Below are 14,871 nucleotides of genomic sequence, written 5' to 3' on the forward strand. Positions count from 1 at the left end.
CAAACTTTATATTCATATTCATAACTGGGTGAAAGGGGCCTGCTTTTCCGTGCTAGCGGAAGGCAGCAGTTCTGTGCCACAAACTCTTTATCTTGTGAAGCCGCCAAAGAATTGAGCTTTAAAAAACCAAAACAACAAAACAGGACTTTTTGTCACCTGTGTTACAAAGTACAGACTCAGAAGACAGACTCTGGAGTCAGGGAGTCACCCCGCTCAGGCACTTGCTGGTAAGTGACCAAACCTCTCTGTGTATCATTTTATACTTGGTGAAGTGCGAATCCGAGAACCATTCCAGGGCTTGTTCTCTGACAGGCCTCATGCTTGTTCCCAGCCAGGGAAAACCCTGCATTTCTGATCATCCTCTCTCCATCTTCCGTGTGCTGGGAATACAGGCACCAGCCATCCTGCCATGTGTACTAAAGATAAAACCTAGGGCTTCATTCATACCAGGCAAGCGCCTTACCAACAGAGCTACATCCCCCAGCCCTGGTCAAGGGTCCAGTGAGTTAAGTTTCTAAAGTGTAAGTAAATGGACTTCTATATGAGGGCTTATGGAAGTGAGAAACAACCGTAGAAGTTTCAAGTGACCGAGTCGCTCAGAAGACTGGAGTTCTGCAAGGGGCCGGGATGCACCTAAAGCATATGTTACTGACAACCAGGTCATTATGCATCTGTTCAGTTGTCGGCTTATCAGGGGGATCTGGAGACAGGCCATGAGATGTGAGTCAACTTAAGAGTGGGTCCCTGCTTAGGGGAGGCACCACTCCAGGGCTCTGTAAATCACCGGGACTCTGCTGTCAAGCATTTCTTGTGCAAATAAGATAACACATGCTTCCAAAAAATGTCAGTTCTCTGTTTACAGTTCCTCTTGGGAGTGGAGGGACCATTTGTTTGCCTAAATAAGACCCGCACAATGACAGTACAGGTTGGAATGCCAGAGTGGATGGGGGAAAGGTCACAAAGCCCTACCCTTGGATGAAGGGCTCCAGGCTATGAACGACTGCTAAGAGAGAAGAATCAGTCTTCTCCAGGGGTGAGGCCCCCCCCCCCGCCCCCCCGTAGGTTGTTCAGTTCGTAGTGGTCAGTTTCAAACACACATATACGGGAGCAGCACTAAAGAGACTCAGCAGGTTCTGTGTGTCTCTATGTGTCTGTGTGTGTCTATGTGTGTGTTGTCTGTGTGTGTACTGTGTATGTCTCTATGTGTGTCTGTGTATGTGTCTATGGGTGTGTATCTATGTGTGTGTCTATGTGTATGTCTATGTGTGTGTGTCTGTGTCTGTGTGTGTCTCTCTGTGTGTGTATATGTGTGTGTCTATGTGTGTGTTGTCTGTGTGTGTCTGTGTGTGTGTCTATGTGTGTCTATGTGTGTGTCTATGTGTATGTCTATATGTGTGTGCCTGTGCGTGTCTCTATGTCTATATATGTGTGTTTGTGTGTCTATGTGTGTGTCTATGTGTGTGTGTCTCTGTGTATATGTGTCTGTGTGTGTCTCTGTGTATATGTGTCTGTGTGTGTCTCTGTGTATATGTGTCTATGTGTGTCTCTGTGTATGTGCCCATGTGTATGTCTCCATGTCTGTGTGTGTAAACAATAAATAAAGATCATGAGTTTGAGAGGGAGTGGGGGAACAGTCACAGGAGGAGCTGGAAGAGAAAGAGGGAGGTATAGAAATGATGTATTCAAGGATGAAATTCTCCAAAAAAAAGTTTTAAAAACTTAAACTATGACTGATGATGATGTGGAAGGTCCTTCTGTATATGTGTTACTTTTATTGGTTAATAAATAAAGCTGCTTTGGCCTATAACAGGGCAGAATGTAGACAGACTGACAGAGATAGAGAAAGAGTAGGCGGAGTTAAAGACACCATGTAGCTGCTGAAGGAGACAGACACCCGGGAATCTTACCAGTAAATCACAAGCCTTGTGCTTAAAATACAAAAATAATAGAAATGGGTTAATTTAAGATGTAAGAGTTAGCTAAAAATACACTTAAGCTATTGGCCAAACAGTGTTGTAATGAATATAGTTTCTGTGTGATTATTCAGGTCTGGGCAGCCGGGAAACAAATGAGCAGTCTCTGCGTACACAGTGGGGTTTGGTGGTGCCTGCCTGTTATCTTGGCACTTGGGAGGCAGAGGCAGATGGATCTCTGAGTTTAAGGCCAGCCTGGTCTACAGAGTGAGTTCCAGAATAGCCAGGGCTACACAGAGAAACTCTGTCTTGAAAAACTAAAAGAGATGGGGGTGGGGCGCTGGAGGTTTAGCTTAAATGTTTGCCTACCATACATGAAGTCTTGGATATGTGGTGGCTCCCCAGACTCCCCAGAGGCACCTGATGCCCTGGCCGGAGGCTGCTCCCTGGAATCTGCAGCAAACGTAAACAATGTCCATAAGAGTAGGAAGATGAGGGAGACCATCTTTAATGTCAAACACCAAACAGACTGAACTGTAGGGCCAGGCTGTAAAAGCTCAGGGTAGCTCCTCCCCCAGTGATGTACTTCCTCTGGCAAAGCTGCACCACCCACACCCACCTCTCCATAACTTGCCCAAACAGCACCACCACTGGGGACATTTCCCACCAAACCACCACAGATAGGAAACCAAGAGACTCTCATCGTAACGAATCTGGTTAATGAATCTCTGTAGCGAAACATAAAGAAAGAAGTATTTCCTGTTTTCTCAAAAACAGTGGATTCCAATAACATTCCAGCTGCCAATTTACTTCCAGTCAGTCAGTTGAGTCCTTACTTAACACGCATGAAGCCCCTTGTCCATCCCGACTACATCAAATCAGATGCCGTGCGGTGGGTGGCTCATGCCTGTAATCCTCCCAGGATTCAATAGGTGGAGGCAGGAAGATCAGAAGTTCAAAGTCATCCTGGGCTCTACAGTCAGTTTCAGGCCAGCCTGGGCTATGTGAGACCCCATCACAAAGTGAAAATAGAAATACTGTAAGTCATTCTATGAGATTTCTCCTCAGGTGGGTGTGCTGGCTGCCCTTACCTCTAATCCTTGAACTTGGGAACTGGAAGGCAGAAGCCAGAGAATCAAGAGTTCAAGATCTGCTTATGGAGTTGGAGGCTGGCCTAAGTCACAGGAGACCTATTCAAAGTTGGGGGATGGGGGAGGATACTATTCAATTCTGTGGTTAAAAGCTTGAGATCCCTGCATTTTGGGAGGACGTCTAGCTGGGGTGGCTGGCTTGTGCAAGGTTCCCTGGATATCCAGAAGCGGTTAAGACCGGAAAGTTGTCTTTGAAGCCTTCACTTCACAGTCACCCCATCTGCCATAACACCTGTAAGAGTTCCTGTGAAGTGGCTGGTGACAGAATTCAGTGGGTGAAGGCGCTTGCTGCTAGTCCTGAAGAGCCACCTCTGTTGGATTCCTAGGCCCCATGTGATGGGATGGGAGGCAGTGTGTTCTGAACACACACACACACTCACACACAGTAATTTTACAAAGTAAAACTTAGTGCTAAGTAAACACTTAGTTTATTATTTGTTTATAGACAGGGTCTTCTAAGAGACTGGTTTTGAACTGACCCTCCTGCCCCCATGCTTGGGTTTTATGTGGTGCTGGGATCAAACCCAGGGCTCTGTGTGTGTTTAAACACTTTACTATCGGAGCTACAGCTCCAACGGGCGATTCACTTTTAATTGGAAAGCGAGTGTAAATAGGAGTATCAAATTTGTGTTAGTGATTGCACTGACCGCACTTAAGCCTTCCAGGTGCAGTTCACGGGCACAAGCGCGCAAGACTTTGTGCGCTCACCTATCCTTTACATCCCGAAAGCTATGGGGAAACTGCAGCGACGAAATTTAGGTAGCAAAGCAACAGCTGGGGAAGACGCTCTGCAAAGATGCTCTGCACTAGCCTGTAGAGAGGAGATGGCAAGACCCTGTCTACGCTACCGGAACATATCTTTTGATAACCAGAATTGGAAAATAAAAACAACTGGGGCAGAATGAATGTGTGCGGAGGGGCTGCGATTGGGAGCGGGCTTATCTGAGATAATATATATATATATATATAATATATATCCACAACAAAATAAAACCCGTGTCTTTCCCAGAGAGCCCTGGTAGTTTGAAGGTTTCAGGGAAAGGCAGCCAGTCCCGGTACCCCACTCTTTCCCAAGTTAGGTATGCCCACCCGTCACCTCATCCCGGGCCGCTCCCTGACTTCCTTTCCCTTCTTTCAGCTTCAGACTTCTCTGCCCGAAGGGACGCACAGGCTAGAGCAGGCTCTCTGGGCTCATCCATCAGCAGGAGAGGAGGGGCAGGAGGAGGAGTTTCTAGGCGGCCGAGCCCCCGCGGCCCGCGGCGCCCTTCCCCCCCCTACGCGCTGATTGCTGTGGCTGCGCGCCCGACCCCGCCCGCGCGTGTGCGCGGCCGAGCGAGGGCGCCGCACGGGCCTGATGGGGGTGATCCAGGGTTTCGGGGACGCTGAGCGCCACTTTCCTCCTCCCTGGCAGTGAGAGAGAGAGGGACAAGAAGGAAGCGGACTGCTGTCCTGCCAGGCCACTTTCGCTGCGCTATTCCGCGAGCTCCCGGCAGGAGGTGAAAGTCCCCGGCGGGGTCCGGATGGCGCAGTTGAGCTGCGCCTACTGAACTCGCGGCCGCCTGTGCACGCAGGGCGCGGGGACTCGTCTCGGCTGCTCCCCCACTTCGCGGCGGGCGATCTGTCCCGGACACGCCGCCTACGAGGTACGTGCGGGCTCTGCGCCTGGTCCCCTGCTGTGCAGGCTGCCGTACTTGCTGCGGGCTGGTGCTTGCTTCGAGAGTTTGCTCGGGCCACCCGGGACCCCGAGCTCGGACCTGGCTTTGATCCGGCCGGGTTGACGCTGAGCGGAACAGGGATCCGCGGCGGTCCCGGGTGGGCAGCGCCGGGGAGGAGTTCCCCACCGCCGCCTTCGCTCTTCCTCTCCGCGGTTTCCTAGTCCAGTGCGGGGCACACAGGCCACTGCCCTCCCGGCGCTTGACAGCGTGGGTGGGCACTCGATCATGATGGATAGCAGAGGCCGCGGTCGCGGAACACGCGCGCCCAAGCCAGCCCCGGGTCCCCGCCGGCCGCGCCCTGGCACGAGGAGGACGCCCGGGTTAACCCAGTCGCGCTCCCGCTGATGTTAGAGGCTCTCTCGGTGTGTGAACTTGGTTGGGACAAACTCGGGACTCTTGGATGTTGCTAGAAGAATCGGCTTGCAGAGTTGCGCTTATTAGGGCATTTGTTCCACTTTAGAACCCGGATAGAAGTGCAGACAGCCTGCGTGCCAAGCCTGCACTACCTCGGCAGAGTAGAACCTGGCGGCTTAGGTGTGGGTGCCAACAGTCGCCCGGCTCGCTAGCTGTGGGCTCGGGGGACCGGGTCCTGCAGGGAGGTTTTGAGGCTGGAGGAGTGCACAGATGTTCCGGACGAGGACCGCGCAGAGCGGTGCACAGGTGTTAGCGCCGCGTGCTGCGCCCTGCGGTGAGGGATCCTGCGAGTGACAGATGGAGATGGAGAATCAGGCGTTTTAAAGTTTCTTCTTCCTTCGCAGAACTGAAAGGCTTGGTAGAAGTTTCCAACATACAAAAACCAAACCAAATCAAAAAAGCACACCATATCGGGATCCTTTAATATCCTTGGAATGGTCGTTTAGACAGTAGTTGGTTACTTTGGGGAGAACTCAGCTGGTTCTTTTGGGGTAACAAAACGGGAGTGTATTGGTTCACTACTGTGTGCTCCATAATGTCTCCAAGGCAGCAGTCGGGCTTAAGTCCCACCCCAACTCTGGTTAAACTCTTGTGATTTTAGTAGACCCATTTTACAGTTCTCATGCCAGACTGTAGCCGCTAGAGGCTAAGTCACTTGCCCAAGGTGATGTACACAGCTTTCTCTTTTAATCCAAGAGCTTCCCTGGTCATGGCGGGAAGCGGCAAGTACGGCAGTAAGTCCTTGGCCCTCTGTCTTGCTTAGCTTCCTGTTTGAGCTGAATACATCTTTTGAAACACTAATTATCTGTGATTAATTTAGGTGATCATACACGACCTTTGCAGGGGCCAAAGCCCAGCTCCCCTGAGCCTGGCTCCAAATAATTATAAATAGAACCCTGACTCGTGTTAATCCTTAGTCCTCATTGCTTTTATTAATCTACCAGACGTTGTTGATCAAGGCCACTAGGCTTCCTTAGGAAACAGCTTGAGGTTGGCGCAGGAGGTAGGGAAATAATTCTTACCCCCTGAAGGGCCATTAAGGAGGAGTTGATTTCATGCAATCGTGTCAGCTAGAGGATGTTGCTCTTGTTTCTTGACGTCCTCTGCTTTTGGCTTGAATTCTGCATTGTTTAGCGTTTCAAGGCTTCAGCATAATTTTTTACTCTTGGCTTTGCCGTTAACTTTAAAAAGCTCCTGTTGTGACGGAATATGACCACCCCACACCAGCTCTGCGCAACTACTGGGTAAGAGATATACATTAAAAAAAAGATAAAGTCATCAACGGTGCTTTGAACCCCAGCACTTCAAGGGCCAATCCCCTGGGAAATTCGTTGTTCTTTTTCACATTTGCCAGTAGGGGGAGCATGACGTACTTATTGATGTCCTGTGGGCACCTAAACCTGTTTTACTGTATGTTCTATATATTTCAGAAATGGAAAGTGTTGTAGCTTTATCTAGCAAAATAACTAAGATGCTTTCTGTGGAGGGATGGGTTTAATTTCAACTGATTAAAAGCAGGATGACCCTGAGGTCTGTGCCTGAATGGTAAATGTGTGTCCAGAACTTACAGTGGCTTGTAGGGTCTCTCTCTCTCTTTTTTTTTTTTCCTTCTAGTTTGCTTTCCTTGAGATGTGTGCCTATAAAATTTTGTGTTGTTTGAATACTATTTCAGGTTATTTAGAAGAGCTGGCAACCCAAAGAGATTCATTTGTGAATCCTTTCATAATGACCCCCATTTGTCTTGTGTATAAAACTGCATAAATGAACTTCTTGGGGAGGCTGACGAATTCAGTACCATCGTCATTATCTTTCATTAGCACCTTCCAAAGTCTGGATAGTAAGAGTAAGCTCATTGTCCCATGCTCCTTTTACATAGCTGTGCGTTCTCTAGATATGTATGTTTCAATATGCATTGAGTTCCCTGAGCAAAAATGCTTGGGAGGTGGGGGTGGGGTAAAAGGGCTCTGGATTTCATAGCTGCATATACATAGTGATCTCTTGGGAGAGGTGACCCAAGTCTAAACATAATTTGGGTGTCATGTATACCATGAAGGTAATTCCATACAATGTTTTTAGTGTCTCTACATTATCACCCCGGCTAGTTACATGAGATCAGTGTAAATTTTCCACTTGTGGGAGTCATGTTTGTGCTGAGAAAGTTTTGGATTTTGGAACATTTTGGATGTTGGATTTTTGGATCAGGGTCCTTTACCTGTGTGTCAGTAGTTCTAAATCTTATCCTGTGTAAGTACAGGTGTCTGTGGTGTGTTTAGGCAATTATGCCTGTAAATATGCTTACAAAGTATTACAGAAAGGATTAGCATGCCTGTAAACCAGTCAAACTGAGTATTTTTTATTAAGTAAACATTTTCTGTCTTTGTAGTTCCGTTAGCAGGTCTTGTTTCTTGTGTATCTTCTATTAAAGGTTTAACTTTATATTAGCTGTTAGGGTCAGATGGATTTTATTTTAAATCACTTTAAAATTTAGCCACCTTTCTAGATCACAGTCTGCAGTTGATACTACAGACTCGTGGTTTTCCAGGGTCTCCTTTAGTCTCCCATTCTTTGATCTAGTTTACTCATTTCACAAATGTTTATCAAGCCCCCCCCCCCCCCCGCCTCCAATCAGTCCCTGTTTCCGGGCTTTGGAGTTCGGGAAGTTAGAAGAACGTCTTCTGATAGCCGGGGTCACCGTGGTCTGAGGATACCGAGGCTTTCTCACAGAAGAGCATTCACGTGGCAAAACTAGTCTGCTGGGAGGTAACTGTTGTCTCCTTCTTTTTAATACTCGGGAATTAATCTTTTCCTTTTACATACAAACTTAATTTATAAAAATCTGCCTGCCAGCCGGGCTGTGGTGGAGCAAGCCTTTAACCCCAGCACTCGGGAGACAGAGACAGGCAGAGTTTGGGGCCACGCTGGTCTACAGAGTGAGTTCCAGGACAGTCAGGGCTGTTGAGAAACCCTGTCTCAAAAAAACCAAATCAGTCAGTCAGTCAATCAATCAATCAATCAATCAATCAATCTGCCTGCCTAAAAGCTCAGGAAGTCCTGTGGGGTCACTTCTGACTTCTTTTAGTTCTCAAGTGGTCTTAAAATCCTACGAATCTATGAAAGGCTCTACTTTATGTTTTACACCTAAGGACAGACAGGTAGAATTCAGAGCGGACAGGTAAGTGGTAATGTTACTACTACAGCACACACACCACCCCCATGTTTTGTTGTTTTGAATTTAACCCTGTTCTTGACAAATTATAAAATTTCCTTTTTGGGGTGTGTGTATGTGCACACATGCATGCACGCACATTTGCCCTATGCGTGTATGTGAATCTTGTGCATGCCTGGTTATCAGAAGAGGGTGATGCATCCCCTGGAACAGGAGTTGCAGACATTGGTGAGCCACTGTGTGGCTGGGAACTGAGCCTGTCCTTTGAAGTATAGATAGCCTGTGCCTGTTGCCATGTGCTCATTGTTCCAGCACCTCTGTAAGTCATTTTAATGTGTATGTTCTATATTCTCATTGCTACCGGATGGAAAATGATGATGGCTACATTTGTTGGTTAATGGAGGACAGTCTTTCCACCGCCAGCAGTTTTTAATAAGAATTTTAATAGCTACTTCAGTCAGTTACTTATTTTCTTATACTTTCAAACATTGATTTTTTTTCTCACATTCAAAAACCTTAACTGTTTTTTGAAGTTTACATGTCTGGTTAGGTTCATGTTCTTAGAGATCTTTAACTCAAAAGTAATCTTTCACTTCCTCAGGAGTGTGGACAGTTGGGAATATGAGAACGAGCCTAGGTTAGGTGGAAACATTTATTGTTACTATTGTGATTGTTACGTTGAGGTGCTGGGATTTGGGGCCTTATGCATTTGAGACCCCACCCCCAAATAAGGAACACCAGTGTAGTGCTATTTTGTTTGAGCTAAGCCAGTAGAAGCTGTGTGGTGGTGGCACAGGCCTTCAATTCCAGCACTAGGGAGGTGGAGACAGGAGTGGCCTGACTGTCCAGAGAGAGGACTAGAAGGTGGGAGGAGTCTGATGGAGGCCGTCCGAGGTCTCCCATCTGGTTGAGCATTGGTAGAGGTAAGAACTGTCTAGACCGCTCGGCTTCTCTGATCCTCCAGCATTAACCCCTGTATCTGACTCCCGGTTTTTGGTATTAAGACCGACCAGAATTTGTGCGGCACATCAGTGAGAGACAGACTCACTGAGGCGTCTGTGTCAGTGGAAGCAAGCGCAGCCGATGGCAGGAAGTTCTGGTTTCCCTGTCTTCCGACTCACATGTGAAATGAGAACACCACTTCTTTGCAGCATTTTGAAAAAACAAACTGTTGTTAACCTGTTCAGTTTCTAGTTCAGCTGACATAAACCAACCACCTGGAAAACCTGTACAAAAAGAATCGGGGTCCATTTCCTTGGCCCTGTCTGTCTCTAGATGTCTTGTCTTTATAGTGCTTGAAATCGCAGTTTACTTGTTAAGTGACTTACTTGGACTCAGATGGATTTCCGAGCATGCTCCCTCTCCACCTTAGGGACCAGTTATTTGGATCTCCAGTTCTTTCAGTTTAAGTGTGTAATATTTTGGTTTTGATGCAGTATTCTTATAAATTCTGCCTGAGGCTACTCTTGTTTGGACCTCATTCTGTGTTTTTTCCCCTTCATTTATTCAGAACAGAGACGGAGGCTGGTGTAGGTTAACAGTCATTTATGAGGCGTAGAGACTGTAGTTAAGAAGAGCCTGCAGTAGAGGCCTGGAACCACGCCTCTAGGCTACCCGAGTGCATCTGCTGATGAGGATGATCGTATGGTGTTTGCCCGTGCACACGTGTGTGCGTGCGTGGTGTGTATGTGTGCATGTGTGCATACTGTTAGCCCAGCGTGGTGGTACATGCCTATAACCACAGTTCTTGGGAGGTGGAGGCAGAAGAATCAGGAGTTCAAGATCCACAATGAGTTTGAGGCCAGCTGGCTACATAGACCCTGTCTTAAAAAACAAAAACAAACAAAAAACCCAAACAAACAAACAAACAACTCCCCCTCAAAAAACCTCAAAATCAAAAACATCTCCCAAATCTGGGCAAAAGACTCTTGAGTGACATGTGAAGGTGGGTAAGGTTTCATTTTCTTTTCAAATTTGATGCCAAACTGTCACCAGACTTATCATTTAGATTAAGTCAGAAATACTGGATTTCTCTTCAAGACTTTAAGAAAAGATAATACAGAAATGCCTGTTTCCCTGGGCGAGGAGGGTCTGCAGAGCTGGGTACTGCTCACACCGAGAACACATAGTTCATTTCTCTGGTATATGTCGAAGGTCGGGCTTTTGTATAAAATTACAGAAGGACCGTTTGTGAAAACACATCTTTCTTGATTAATTCCTGGAGAAAGCAACAAAAGAAAACCTCTCTAGAAAACAGCCTGGGAATGGAGTCCTTGGGCCTTTCTTGTCGATCAGATTGCCCTGGGAGCCGAATGCTTGCAGCACTGATGGCCCATGTGGAGGGTCTGCCAGAATGTTGGATTTCTTTTTATTTTTTTCTTCTTTAGCTTTTTTTCATGGAAACTTGATGAATACTTAATTCCATTTTGTGTGTGACGAGTCCCTCTGGCTTCTGTCATGCTGTTAGCATCTTTAGCAATTTATGTGTTTTGACAGTATGATGTTGGCCCTTGGATACAACACCATGCTGGTGACTGTTTGCGAATTTCACCTCGTAATTATCTAACTGTGCATAATTGCTGGAGCAGAATATGACTTGCCCCCTCCTTTCACACTGGGAAGGTTATTTGAGGCGAGACACTTTGACACAAAGCCTAAGTAAACATCATTGTGCAACCCCACTCTGTTATGGGGAGTTATCTCTTTTGTGGCTTTTATTCTTTTAAAACAAAACACTCAAACACAGAGACTTCTTAGTATCCAGAAAGGGTACGTGCCTCTTTCTCCTGCATGGCTTTGTACAGTGGGCTGACAAACTCGGTTTGACTGGGAGGGAAAACACCGTTGAGTCATAACGTGTGCTGAGCATCAATGCAGTATAGGTCTTCCCTGTGTGGGGAGAAATTTCTCATCTTCTGAATGTGCTGCTTGACTCTTTTGGGTCTACCTCCTTCTGCCAAGACCTCTTCATTTTCCTTCCTTTCTTCCTTCTTTTCTTCCTTTGTTTTAGTTTTATGACACTAGAGAGAGGGTTATGGTCATAGATTCTTAACATGCCTTTTGAACCATGAATCCTGTATGAATAACAGCCCATTTTGGGATGAGATGGCTGCATCCCTGTCTTGGTTCCTAATCCCTCCTACTCATTAGTAACTACTGTTGCAGCCTGGTCATTGGATTTGTGATGTTTTCCACAGCAGCCCAGGAAGGAGGGACCTATGTGTTGTATTCCACACTGATGGCTTTTCGGTTTGTGGCATCTATGTCTCCTTTGCTAGAGTGTCTGTTCACAGTTTTATTTTGATGCAGCGTGTGGGCTTAAAGAAAGAGATTTCCTTTAGAAGGAGTTCTGCTAAGTTCTTGAAAACGCCTCCAGAAAATGTCTCAGATAGATAACCTTACTGAACAGGGTTTGAACGGGGGCTCGTTGAACTCAGAGCAGGATTCTTTGGAGTTTAACTGGCCTGGGAGGTTGGGAGAGGGGGTGGGGTGGCTCTCCTATTGGAGAGCTGGAGAAAGCTTTCCTGTTTTGTCACAAGACGGGACTGCTAGCAAGTCTCAGGAGGTCTGCAGGCTGGAGCTGTAAGGCTTGCTAAGGTTGTGAGGCTACAACTGGCAACTCTTAGGATCCCAAAGATGATACTGTTCTCCAAAAGCATCTAGCTCGAGTTATACACCTCTCTCTCTCTTTCTCTCTCTCTCTCTCTCTCTCTCTCTCTCTCTCTCTCTCTCTCTCTCACACACACACACACACACACACACACACACACACAGATTCCCAAAATTAATCCAATAAAAATGATCACCTGGGTGTGGGGCTGCCATTTGCAGTGGAAAAGACAAAGGAACGTCGCTACACGCCCTCAGGAATCTGCGGGGTTTTCTGCTCGCTTTCAGATGCCCCTCAAGTGCTCTGTACCAGAAATTAGAAACAAGTTTAGGATTGACATTTGGTTCCTGCATTTCTCAGAGAACAGAAGAGCAAGCAGCTAGGCAGCTTTCAGAGGTTCAATGGCCATATCTATTCTACAAACTTCTAGCTCTCTCGTTTCGCCTCGGCCGGAGGTAGTCTCGTGTGGTTCAGACAGGTCTTCCCAGTCAATTGAACCCACCTTCTAGTGTGCTGTGCCCTTCTGTGACCCATGTGTTTTCACTGTTCACGTCAGTAATGGCACTAGAAACCAAGTTAGCGTCCCGGTCATGCTTTCTTTCCCCTTGTCCATGGATGTGGTCTTAACTCAGCAAATCTCCGCAAACAACACTGTCTCCTCCACCCCCAGGACTTCCCAGAACCTGGGCCATTCCCATCATCATCCAGATGATTTTGATGGCGTCTACATCTGTCACCGTCATCTTCTCAGGCCCGTCTGAGTCTGCACGGTCGCTGTGATTCTATTCTCCATAACATGGACTGCATGGTCAGTAACTTTCAGCCACTTCTCTGCCTCCTCCTTCTGCTTCTCTTGAACTTTATGGTGTTTCCCCAGTGTGCCCCATGTGCCCACACCCAGGTCCTTCTGTCTCCACCTGTCTACATTCCCAGCTCCCCCTGCCAGGCTCTCTCTGTCCCTAGCTCTTCACATGGTCCATCTTGGAGATGTCATCTCTCAGTGGCTCATGAGAAACTTTCATTGCTTTGGCTTTTCCTCCTGAGGACTTTCCTGGGTCAACATTGAGCTTTTCGGTCATCTGTTCATCACCTTAGCCACATACTTGAGATAGTTCTAATAAAGAGTTTGGAGGGGCTTGTGCAGAGCTGGCCCTGCTGTCTGTGGTGAGGTAGCACACGACGAGGGAAGTATGGCAATAATGTTGCTCATCTTATGTTTAGGCAAGAAATAAAAGGCCGGGGTCTCACCACCTTTTCAGGTGCCTGCCCTCAATGGTCTAAGGTCTCTCACTAGGTACCTCCTTCCTGAAGGCTTTACCGCTCCTCATTTTGATCCTATGGGGAACCAAGCCTTTAATAAATGGGTCTTTTGGAAAACATTCTGTTCTCCCAAGTATCTGAAGCTCACTTCCTGTGGATCCTTGGTCACAACAAAGAAACAAGTGGAAGACTCGAACCCATGTTTCCTTTCCTCTTCTCTGTTTCATCTTCCTAGCATTAATCTCCACCTCACATACAGTCGTGTGCCATGCTCACACTCAGTCTCCAGGCCTCCTGGGGTCAGAATGCACACATTTTCTTCTCTGCTGCATTCCTGTGTGTGAAGCAGTGGCCGACCAGCGAGGGGCAAGTCCTTCAGAACTGCACTGTTTGTTGCGTGAATCAATTAACTAGAAGAATTAGCAGGCCTTTGGTGATTTTTGGATAGCTCTGGTCCAGTATGCACTCAGCTATTTGTCCTGCTGGAAGGTGGAGAATTGTGTAGCTCTGGTCCAGTACACTCAGTTATCTGTCCTGCTGGAAGATGGAGAATTGGGTAGCTCTGGTCCAGTACACTCAGTTATCTGTCCTGCTGGAAGATGGAGAATTGGGTAGCTCTGGTCCAGTACACTCAGTTATCTGTCCTGCTGGAAGATGGAGAATTGGGTAGCTCTGGTCCAGTACACTCAGTTATCTGTCCTGCTGGAAGATGGAGAATTGGGTAGCTCTGGTCCAGTACACTCAGTTATCTGTCCTGCTGGAAGATGGAGAATCTGATTTCTCACAGCCCCACTGAAGACCACACGGGCTGGAACACTGCTGGGTCTCTCTTCCATACACGTGGTTTGGGGAGATTCCCATTTCGCTCCACAAGGCACAGATTGTGGTTTCCCTCTGCCTGTGGTTTGCCCTTTAACCCATCCCGCTAAAAAGATGAAAAGTAGACATAGCAGTGGAGGAAGGGGCTCGGGGAGACGGTGGGCAGAGCCGAGGGCAGAGCTTCATCGTGGCCCTGACATCCTCCTCTGGCTCTGAGCTCATCCTGTTGGCAGTTCATGGAACCTTCCAGATTTGCCCTGCCTGGGCTACAATAGCTTGGAGACAGCCAGGCCTCATGTCTCTTGAGTGTTTTTTTTTTGTGTGTGTGTGTGTGTGTTTTGTTTCGTTTTTGTTTTTGTTTTTGGTACTATTTTCTTTGAAAAGGAATATTCTACTTTAGACAAGAAAGACATAGAAGGAAATTAAATTACCATCTTTATTATTTGAGATAGTCTCATGTAGCCCAGACTGGACTCAAACTCATGTTTTGCATGTACCTCTTATACACTGGGATTACACATATGTACCATGATACCCAGTTTTTAATCATCTTAGGAAACTTTTTTAAAGATTAATTTTTATTGTGTTTTATTTATGTGTGCATGCCTATGCACCTGTGTGGTGGGGAGAGGAATCAGAAAACAACTTTGTAGAAGCTGATTCTGTCTGTCACCTGGGCTCTGGGTTCGAACTCAAGTTGTCAGGCTAGGCAATAAGCCTCCCTCCCACCTGCCCCCATCTTTAATTTGAAGTGAAGTTTCAACCCTTCTTAGATTGTCACAGTGTTTCTCTGTCCCCTGCTTAACTGCCACCTCACCTGGGA

The 14,871-nt window shown here is 47.1% G+C and overlaps 1 protein-coding gene across 3 annotated transcripts in view; it reads left to right on the forward strand.

The window, feature by feature from the left end:
- Positions 1-206: 206 nt before the first annotated feature.
- The window catches only part of Tgfbr3 (transforming growth factor beta receptor 3), a 186,701-nt gene continuing 172,036 nt past the window's right edge, over positions 207-14,871 (forward strand). Inside the window, exons 1-2 of one of the 3 annotated variants that reach the window (XM_085691528.2) lie at positions 4,574-4,707; positions 12,640-12,777. The gene's annotated coding sequence lies outside the window, so the exon portion shown is untranslated. Of the gene's footprint in view, positions 228-4,566; positions 4,708-12,639; positions 12,778-14,871 lie in introns of those variants that run through there. The other 2 variants (XM_085691529.2, XM_048447105.3) reach the window with 2 other exon arrangements.

The sequence above is a fragment of the Myodes glareolus genome, chromosome 8 (genome assembly GCF_982192425.1).
Source record: "Myodes glareolus chromosome 8, mMyoGla1.1, whole genome shotgun sequence".
Taxonomy (NCBI): domain Eukaryota; kingdom Metazoa; phylum Chordata; class Mammalia; order Rodentia; family Cricetidae; genus Myodes; species Myodes glareolus.